Raw genomic sequence first — 11401 nt, 5'->3', positions numbered from 1 at the left:
ACAATCTTCCATCCTTGAACCAGTGATTTTTCATTCTTACCTATTAGTAACGTGTTGGTTATCTGCAGCTACTTTTAAGATTTTTCTCTCGTCTTTAGTTTCAGATGTCCAATCATATCTCTTGCTTGAGCTTCTGTGGCTTTATTCTCTTTGGCATTCATTCAGCTTTGTGAATCTGTAAATTCTGTGTTTTGCCAACTTGGAGGAGTTTTTAACCATTATTTCTTTGAATACCTTTTCAGTTCTACTCTTTCCATCTCTCCGTCTGGGACTCCAATGATCAGAATGGGACTTCTGTTATTGTTTCACTGGTTCCTGAGACTCCACTAACTTCATTCAGGCTGTTCTTCTCTCAAATATTCAGATTGAGTAAATTCTATTGCTGTCATTATGTTCATTAATGTCATCATCTGAAGCTCACCAGTGAGATTCGTTTGTTTATTTGTGATTTATTTTTCAGTTATATATATTTCATTTGGCTCTTTTTTAAACTTTTACTTCTTTGCTGTGATTTGCTATTTTTTATTTGTTCCAAGAGAGTTTACATTGCTCACTGAAGCATTTTCATGGTGGCTGTTTTAAAAGATTTGCCAGATAATCCTGATATTTGATTTGTCTCGCTATTGGTATCTGTTTATCTTCTCTCATTCATATTGTGATTTTCCTGGTTCTTGGTATAATGAACACTGTTCCAGTTATATTCTAAACATGTTGGATATTATAGTAAGAAACCCTGGATCAGATTTAATGATTCTTTCTATTATTAAGCGGGATATTTCCTTGTGGAAGTGAGGAGCAAGGATCAGGTGGGTTCATATGTTTAACTTCCCACCGTACCCACACACACTTCGACAGGAGTAGAGCCCCTGACTCACAGTGCCTCACTGCACACAGATGTGGTGATATTTCGTCTCCCCTCAGCCCTGCTGATACCTTCCCAGAGAGAATGCAAAGCCAGTTTGCAGCTCCTCATTACACAGGCCCTCCAAATCCAGGGAGAGAGTAAGTGGAAAGCAAATTCTCATTATTTTGTTGCTGCCCGCCTAACATGGAAACTCAACACTTTACTGGGTCCCATTGGCATCAGATGTAGAGTGAAGCAGACTAGAATGGAAGGGAAATGTGGAATGCCAACTATGCTCACCTTGAACTACCTCATTCCACCTTGTTGATACTGGGTTGGGTAAAAGAGCAGCTCCCCACCGGGCCAGGCTAACATCTGGAAAGGGGGCAGCAGAGTCTTGATTAATCCACTTCAAACCACCTAATACTGCCTCATTGATGTCGGGTGGCTGCGGAGGCTTAGCTCCCTGCTGGACCAACCTACTTATTTTCATGCCAGTTTTGCAAATAACAACCTCAATATAGTTTAACAATAAAAATACATAAGATTTGAAAACTGATATTTCAACCTTTCTATTGCATTTGTTTTATGTTCTTTCCCAACCTTCTTCACATACACTCATATTTATAGATTTGCAATAATAATACATGCTGCTTTGTATTCTTTTTATGCGTGTATTTATAGTTTCCATGTTTCTAAAGTCTTCATGATTTTCATTCTGCTGCATACACAATGTGTTGTAATGAGATGTGTGTTACAATTTTTTAAAAGATTATTATGACACTGGAAAAACATTTAAAACCCACTTTAATAATTCAGTGTACATCCTATTGTATGCTACCAAAGTAGCTGTTCAGCAGTGACTGTATTCGTTTTCCGTTAATGACTATTAGTTTCCAATGACATCTGTAACAAATTAACACAAGTTTATTGGCTTAAAACAGCACAGATTTATTGGCATTTTATAGTCTTCGAGGTCAGAAGTCTATGGATCTCGATAGGCTGCCATCAAGTTGTCAGGGCTAGGTTTTAATCTGGAGGCTCTAGGGGATTATCCCAGATTTTGCTTTCTCCAGTTCCTAGAGGCTGCCCCCCTTCTTAGCTCATGGTCTCCTGTCACCTCCAAACAATTTGAAGCAACTGCTTTCAAAACTCTCTCACATTGTATCACTTTTAGACTAACTCTTCGGCCTCCTAACTTCCATGTTTAAAAGCCCTTTTGATCACATGGTACATAGCCAAATAATTCAGGATAATCTCCCCTATTTTAATATCATATGATTAGCAACCTTAATTCCATCTGCCACCTCCGTTCCCCTTTGCCATGTAATATCACATTCACAGGCCTGGAAATTAGTTGTGGACATCTTTGAAAGGTCATTATTCTGTGTATACCCATGACATTTTGATTTGGGTTTTCATTTCATTTAACTGAGTCATGCTATTCACTATTCACAAGATATAAATTGAGGTTTACAGGTCTACTACATATAATTTATCCTTTCAACACTAATTATGAATGGAGGTTGTAAAATTAAGATTGATTCTAAACAAATGTGGCTTTTAGGGTATAGCTTAGATGTTAAATCATTCCTAAAGCTTGGAGAGAGGAAGAACATTTTTTCTTTTATTTATTTATTTTTTTTAATCTGAGAGAGAAAGAGAGAGAGAGAGCAGGGGAGAGGGGTAGAGGGAGACAGAGAGAGAATCATAAGCATGCTCAGCGTGGACCCCAATGCAGAGCTCGATCCCATGACCCTGAAATCATGACCTGAGCCCAAACCAAAAGTCGGACACTCAGCCACCTGAGCCAGCCAGATGCCCCAAGAACATTTATTTCTGAAGTCTTTGATCCTTTAGTATATTCCTAAAATAAAAGTTTGTCAGGAAAGGAATAATCAGAGTTGCCTTATTTTCTAAAACAAAGTAATGGAAGAGTGAGCTTAAATTTTTAGACTGGAAAGTGCAATTCCAGGAATCTAGACCAACATCATCGACTTTTACAAAGATGAAACTGAACCCCAGAGTCTTAAAGAACTTGTCTGTAGTCATACATTTGGTAAGTAGCAATGGGACAGTCAGAAGCAGTAATCAGTTTTTCTGAAGGTCAGTCCATGCCCATTTTGTTAAAATATCCATTTGGTGGGGGCAGAAGTGGGGACCTGTTCATGATGATTTTTTTAATTAAAATTTTTTGCAATGAAAGATTTATGATCAATGTACCGTCACATCACCAGGGAAATTTGTTGGAATACGAAACTATATATTAAAACAAAGGAACAACTAAAGCTAATAGCAATGCTTCGATGGAGATTAATTCTAGATATTTTTATAAGATAAGATTACTTGCTACTATCCTCCATTTTCACTTTCTGGATACAAATGACCACATTATGAGTGAGCCTATATAGAAAACATTTATTCAAATTGAAAAATTCCAATATATCTTATACCAAGTTAAAATGGCACAATATATATATATTAAGTTAGCAGTGTATTAAAAATATAATCAATCTATTTTATAGAGGTTCTTTTTAACTAAATGCTTTAAATACATTTATCACAAAACATGTAAGAAATATGTACTCCTAATTTCACCATCCAAGTAAAAATGTTGGCAATTTTTGTACCATAAGAATTTAAATATCCATAAAATGTGTCCATTTTCTAATCAGGTCTCTTCTTCAATTTAATTCAGGTCCAAATGACTAACACAATACAATAGCTAAGAGTTCTCGATTGAAGTCTTGAGTTAACCATCTGTATCTATTGATATCACCTGTCTTTGGAATCAATAGTTGCAAACCAGAATTTACTAGACACAATCCATTTACAGATGACAAAGAAGAAAAAGAATAATCTGTTAATATTTCTCCCCGTCTATCAGGATGCTCATCAAAATGATTCAGAAGCCCCCAAATGATGCTTGGGGTTTGGCTACACAAATTAGCCATTAGCAGAAAGTTGGCTTTTGAACATGCTGTGCAAACCTTTGAATTCTTCCCAAGATAATAGCATACTGTGAGCTCAAATGAAGGATCATCCACAAGTGCCCACCAAACTCTTTTGTTTATAGTTAAAAGATTTTTTGAAACAAACCTGTATAGAAATGCTTAGCTTTGAAAAAAAAGCCTTGAATTGTCATCACTGAATATTTGCACTAACAAATTTAGAGAGGAATGTTGGAGGAATGTGAGAAGTTTATGTAAGTACTAGAAATATGAGTTATATCAATGTGTTGATTTGGGTTTTGTCTGTTTTAGTTTTTGTTATCAGTCGTGGTGGTGTTGTTTCATCACCAGACCTGGGCTGACTGTTTTAAGATATCAATTATGCCCATTACTTTATGCCAAGTATTTTTGTAGCATGATGCATACACGAGTCAGCCTAAGAAGCCAAGTGCCTGCTCACTGGAAGCATAGTGTGTAAGATTTACAGGATGAGATTGTTAATTATGTTAAAAAATAAATAAAATTATTTTAAAAAAATTTAAAATGCAGAATGAAAAATATGAAGTATTTGCTATACTGGTAATCTTTATTTACCAATAAGACAAAACATCTTTGAGTAACTTATCGTGAAAATTGGGATAATTTAGGGAGTGAATGGGGTTATTAATAATTAGACCAGGATAACAGGCATGAAATCCAAGACAGTTCAAGAGGTATAATCAAACCGGTGGAATAAAGAGCTTGGAAGACTTTTCATTCAAACCTGGATCTGAACCCAGGCCATGGCACTTACTGATTCTGCTTTAACTATAACGTAATTTAAGACATTAAAGACAGTGGTTATTATAAGTTAAATGGAACCATAATGACACCAATCTCTTGGGCTTATAGGGAGGAATAAATACAATAAGATCTTTATTTTAAAAAAAAATTTTAATGTTTTATTTATTTTTGAGACAAGGAGAGACAGAGCATGAACAGGGGAGGGTCAGAGAGAGGGAGACACAGAATCTGAAACAGGCTCCAGGCTCTGAGCTGTCAGCACAGAGCCCAACACGGGGCTCAAACTCACGGACCGTGAGATCATGACCTGAGCTGAAGTCGGCTGCTTAACCAACTGAGCCACCCAGGCACCCCTACAATAAGATCTTTAAAGCAGCCAGCAGGGTCATGGCAACCCGTGAATGTTCAGAAAAGGGTTGTTATACGTATGCACGGATACTCAGAAGCTAATAAAAAACAAAAGAACAAGCAGCAGGAGATCCCGTCAGAATGTTAGAAATTCTACCTTTAAGCAGTTATTCATTTTGATTAGACTTTTTTCCTTTGAAATGCAAATAATTCTGGGAGGAATATGTATTTTAAGCATTCCATAGGCCTTTCTCATTAGGTATTATGAATTAGTTAGCACATAAAAGCAACAGATTATGTTTTGTTTAGGACTCTGCTGTTTTCAGAACAGTTTTGCACATGTCACAGTGAAATGTCTGCACATTAACAAGTACTATCATTGCTTTTGCTTTCCAGATGAGGACACAGAATAATATATTGAAGCCCAGAGAACGAGAGGTAGAATTGGGCTGGATTGCAGGTTTGCAGGTTTTGGTATCTAGACCTCTGATTCAGCAGGATTAGCTAAGAACTCATTTTCTGAGTGCAAAGGCTGGAAGTTGCAGGCTCCTTGTTAGAAAAAGAGAGATTTAAGAGACTGTATCTGGTAATCAACTGACTGCTGCTGGCAGATGACACTGGGCAGTGAGTAGAAAGGAAGAATGGGGAAGGAGGAACACAAACAGGGAGGTGGGATCAGAAAGATAGATGGAAGATATAATGGACAACTGTTTTGTGCCATTTCAAGTACTCTGGCTTCATCTCTTGCGTCAGCCGGTACTGCAGTGGCTCGTTTTGTGAAAGCTTTGTGCACTGTGACAGCTCCTTACCTCTAATCCCCGGGCTTCTCTGAAGCCAGGGCATGGGATGCCCACTGAAACTTCGTCGGCCTTTATACCTGGGTACGTCAGAACTTCAGGGAAGTTCAAACGAACGGAGATATCATGCACATATTTAAAAAGAAATTCTTTCTTTCTTGGAGTGCAAAGGTCTGAGAAGCATTTCATAATGCTCCTCCAAAGATCACAATGCATTGAGCACTGGTTGGCTTTTCTCTTTCTGTTTGGCTCTCTTTGTCTTTCATTCCTTGTTTTTTTTAAGGTTTTTTTTTTTTAATATTTATTTATTTTTGAGAAAGAGAGAGAGAGATAGGGCATGGGGGAGGGGCAGAGAGAGAGGGAGACACAGAATCTGAAGCAAGCTCCAGGCTCTGAACCATTAGCATAGACCCTGACACAGGTCTCAAATTCATAAACAGTGAGATCATGCCCTGAGCCAAAGTTGGACGCTTAATCAACCAAGCCACCCAAGTGCCCCATCTTTGTTCTTCATTCCTATTTCAAGAGACCCAGGCTCAGCATAGTGGAACAGAAAAATATGGTCTCTGTTCTGCCAGGAAATTGTTCACATAATGAAGAAGTTAGCAAACCAACAATACATATCAGAAAGAAACAAGAAAAAATGTGGAATGGGTCTTGTGGGTATTGGCCCAATGGGTCCAAGTTTAAAAGATTTATTGGCCTCGAAGCACTTAGAATCTGTCTTAGATGAGATGGCTTTTTGCAACGTGAACATAACAACTGTCTACCTGTAGCATTGTTATGGCACTGTTATCTGTAGACCAATAGCATGGATATCACACAGGAGCGTATTAGAAATACAAATTTTAAGTCAATTCAGATGTATTCAGTAAGAATATGTATTTTATGAAGCTTCCAGATAATTTGTATTATATTTAAATTTAAGAAACACCAGCCTAGAGGAAATAAAGTGGAGGTGGCTTAAGAGATTATTGAGGAAGGAGTCAGAAGGCTCAAGAAAATAAAAATGAGTCTCTTGGAAGGAAATGGAGAATGGTCCCTTTGCTAAAGCAGTGAGAAATGTATAGGTAAGAGGAGTAGTGGCATCTTTAAAAATTTTGGTGAAAGCACTCTTCTCCAGGGCAAGGTTAAATGTAGGGATATACCTATTGACTGGGACCCCTATTTTGAATGGGAGATGGTAAACTCTGGAATGGCAAAAGCCAGATGGCAACACTCCACGAGCAAGGACAAGGTGGATTAATGACCATCATGGATCACAAGGGCCAAATGGTAATTATGTTGCTTTGACCTGCAGGATCTGTGAAGATGATTAATGGATCCTGGTGTTTTGTCCTGAAAAGATAGACAGTCAAAAATAGGTGTTAGTTGACTTGAATAACTAAGAAAAAAGAAATGAGAGCTAGTGAGTCAAAAGTTGACATCACTGATCATGTCAACCTTTCAACCAGTTTTTAAATGTAATATTCCCTGCCTCAGAGCCATTGTCCACCTATGCGGAAGCTGAGTTTCTAGAGGAAAATCTTTGCAATGTATGGGGCGAAAGTAAATATCCAAACTTTTTGAACTGGACACTGTTGGACATGGAGTCTGAATTTGCACTGATACCAAGGGACTGAAAGTGCCGTCTTGGTTTTCCAGATAGAATGATGATTTAAGGAGTAGAGGTGATAGATGGAGTCTGACTCAAGTCCATTGTACAGTGGGTCTAATACATTCATAACTAATCCTGTCTCTATTTTCTAGCACCCAAGCATATAATTGGGATAGGTATATTTAATAGTTTAAAAAAATATCACATAGTTTTTATAAACTGTGAAGTGAGACATTCTTGGCAGAAAGGGTAAAGTAGAAGACCCTAAAACTGATTTCTGCAGTCCCTTGGCAACATAGTATATCAGAAACAATACTGTCTCCCAGAAGGAGTTATGAGATTAACACCACCATCTAACTTTTATAAAATGTAGAAGTTTAGGCTCCCATCATATTCCCATTGAAACCCCAAAATGTCGGGGAAGGGAGACGGTGGTAGCGAGGTGAATTCACAATGCTTTCCAATGTGAACTGGGAAATGTGGAGTTAACATTGACAGGAACACCCTTAACCAGTGGAAGATGAAGCTGATGAATAATGCTCTCCTTGCTTTTATCTCACTGGAAGAGAGTTTTGAGAAGAATATCACATGACTATCCAGAACATCTCATAAGATACAACATTAGTAGCCCACACACATGGTGTCAAATAAAAACCCTCCTGAGAACCAGCTAGAAAGAACTGGCTGTAGGGGAGTAGGCTGAACCAGCAGTATAATCAAAGAGTTTATCAGAGTGTTTCCCCTTAAGGTCAGTCCGTTTTCAGGAGGGGCTATGAAGAAGACCTTGTTTCCAATGGTGATCCAAAGGTCAGGGGCCTGAGGTGAGAAAAGAAACTTAAGTAAAGTTGAATCAGGTCAGTGCTCCTTTTGTTCAGATTAGTGAGTGTAGACAAACAGCTCACCCAACTATCTATGAGACAAAGAATGGGAATTTGAAGGGTCTGTGTCTGGCCTTGTCATAGGTAAACACAGGAGCCATCCAGAAGTCTTAGGTAAGTTGTATAGGGAAGGATTGTTGTTTGTAGTAAGTCTTTTCCCAAACACAACAAGTTGGAGATGTCTTGACCATGGCTATTTGCCAAGAGCACAGAACTCAGGGGAAAATTCAACACTGCCAGTGGTCAACTCAGAAACATATCTTCTGATTGCCTTCCCATTTTTCTCTTTTTCATGACCTTGTCCCTCACTCCTGCTCTGTGGAATCACTTCAAAGTAAACTGCCTACACATAAGCCTTTTTCAGGCTCTGCTTTTGGGACAACGAGGCTAAGATAAAATAACAAAAGCAACCCTTACATTCAACTTAAATTAAGGGTCAGAACTGTAGGGCTAGATTAGTCTTCAAGAGAATAGGCTTGCTCTAAAACCTTGCTTGGTGTTGACAAAGAGCACAGATTCCCAGATCAGTGCTCTGGGAATCTGAGACCTGTAATGAAACGACTTATCAGTTATCTGAGTTCAGAAAAAAAAATACTTCAACTCTCAGTATTTCAAGTGTTCAGTCGGTGAAATAGAGGCAACAATACCTGAGCTCGCAGATTATTATGAGGATCAAATGCTGTAAAGTACAGAAAAGTTCCTTGAATTCCTTCTGTACAAGTCATTACTAATTCATGAATGGGTTTCTCTCCTTCAATTGTTTAATATAGGCCTTTGGCACGTAAAGAGGTGTTAAATTAAGTTAGGAATGAGAAAGAGAGGGAGGGAGGAAAACAGCAAGATGGCTGATGGCTGCTATGGATCTCTTGGAAACACATTTCTACCCAAATTACTCAGTGGCTTACATGCTCTCAGGCATCAAGGCCATGACCATTTCTCTTTGCCTTCTTTTTTATATATGCATTTACTCTGACTTAAGCTCAGCAATTGCTTTTTCTGTGAAAGGCCAGATAGTAAATATTTGATACCTTGGACTCTATGTTCTTTGTCTCAAGTACCTAGCACTGCCTTTGTAACAAAAATGTAACCATAAACAGTAGTAACTGAAGGGGCATGGCTGCATTCCAAAAAGTATCAAAACTGGTGGCAGCTGGATATGGCCAGCCAACAGGGAGTAGTGTTTGACCCCTGATCTGACAGGAGTTTAAAGAAATATTCAGTTCTGTTAATATGCCATCCCACTTCATGCTTCTGGTTTTATTCATATACCTTTCCTCTAACAAAATATCTTTGGTTTGTTTGGCTGGTGACCTTCTAGCCATCCTTCAAAACAACATCAGAGACTCAGTTAAGTATTACCTCTGAAGTTAGGCACTGTTATCATATATCCCAGGGAGGTCTTCAACAATATATCCTTTATTCTCCTACTTTACCTTATAATCAGCTTTCTTTTGATGTGTATAATAATTTACTGGCCATCTGCATATCGCTTTTCTCTATAAGAATTCCTTTAGGGAAGGGAGAGTTCATCTTTTAAATTCAGCTCTTATCATGTGTTTTTTGAAACGTTGGTTCCTTGCGCTGGTTGAAAAATTTAATGTATGATGTATAAATGAAACATTCGCCATGACTTTCTGGAAACTTGGTCTTCCTGGCTTGCAATTTTGGAGGAAAAGTTGCTTCCATTTAAGACTCAGACAACATAAGACAAATAAAAGTAACAATATTTGCCTGCGGTGACCCTCTTCTATTTTTTTTTTTTACTGGAAATCTTTACTAAAGTTTGAATCTGTAGGGTGCCTCATTAGGAGAGATAACCAGATTTACAGCTGAGATTTTGAGAGAAGAAATAATGGAAAAAATCTGAAAGCATTTCCTTATTTTATTCAGACTTGCTCTTTCAAAATAAATAGCTGATTAAAAAAAGGACTCTTAACAGCAATTCAGACCATATGGTAACATATTATCTTCATCCCATTAAGATCCCAACATTAAGGCAATCTTCTTTAAAAGAAAAATGCTTTTAATAGGATTTTTACTATTTTTATAGCTTCTCTGCCTCCATCTTTAATACACCCCAAAATAAAATTCATACCCACGTTGCAAAAAGGTTCTGTGAATAAGTTCCTCATTGACTTCGGGACAGTGAATAGGGTCATCATGAATAAATTTAAAACTAAACTGCACTAAACTAAAATTAAAACTAAATTCACCTCCTACCATCAGCAGAGTTTGTAATCCCAGGACTTGCATTTTCTTCAGGGGCGAAATATCTCGTATTTTCTTTCGGCTTTTTCTCCAGCAGTTGTATCAGCTTCAAATATCATTCTGGTGCTTTTCACTGCACTTAGGTCAGAGTTGTCATTAGCTAAGAAATCCTGAGGAAAAAGTCAAACTTATCACGGGAAAACTACGAAAGGAACCAAAAACTCTGTCAAAATATTCGGGTTTGTAGCAGGTAGTAGTGATTATGAAACAGATTCCAGGATGAAAAAAAAAAAAAAAGTCAAACACTGAATGACTAGTCTGAACATTGCATAGTGAACCAAAAAGCCACAGATGTTTCCAGGTTTATGTCTGAAAATCTGGAAAGATGAATGATTTATATATTTTCATTTTTATGATGGGGGCAAGTGAAGTGAATTGTTCTGTAAGTAACAAGTCATGAGATGTTGGAACATATGCTGGAAAGCTCAGTCACTTGGATGCCAAAATTGGCTTCTCTACTTAGTCCTCACAGCTAACCATATTTTATTTCTGGCTCATAGATTTCTTCTATTTTAATAGAATTTTTTTTTATTATTTTATGGAAAAAATGTAGAGGTGACAAATAACTTTTTGACTACTTTAAATATTGCAAAGAAATTTAGGAATTGTTTCAGTTGACGAGGTTTGGTATGAAGGGAAAATTAAGTTAGGAATATACGAATTTGAAAATATGCTTTCAGGAAAATCTATGTAAGCGATTTCTAAGCAAAGGTAAATACAACAGAGTGAAAAGTCTATATTCTCCCATTTTCTGCATCTATATTCTACAGTCTTAAATATATATATACATCTCTATATATAGATATATAGATATATAGATGTATAGACATCCTTAAGCTCACACTCCAGATACCTGCTATATCAGGATATTGTCTTCAACATACTCATTGTGGATCACGATATGGACCAATAAATAGTATAGCAATTTATAATAA

General features: G+C 37.4%; 1 long non-coding RNA gene across 3 annotated transcripts in view; it reads right to left on the bottom strand.

Annotated features, from left to right (window-relative positions):
• Window positions 1–4838: 4838 nt before the first annotated feature.
• Window positions 4839–11401, bottom strand: part of LOC109501194 — a 77112-nt gene continuing 70549 nt past the window's right edge. For all 3 annotated transcript variants that reach the window (XR_006599875.1, XR_006599876.1, XR_002743211.2), the window contains one exon: window positions 4839–10576. This is a non-coding gene — a long non-coding RNA (uncharacterized LOC109501194). The remainder of the gene's footprint in view (window positions 10577–11401) is intronic.

This window comes from Felis catus, chromosome B3 (assembly GCF_018350175.1).
Source record: "Felis catus isolate Fca126 chromosome B3, F.catus_Fca126_mat1.0, whole genome shotgun sequence".
Lineage (NCBI taxonomy): Eukaryota > Metazoa > Chordata > Mammalia > Carnivora > Felidae > Felis > Felis catus.
This window is presented reverse-complemented; position numbering and strand designations above follow the sequence as displayed.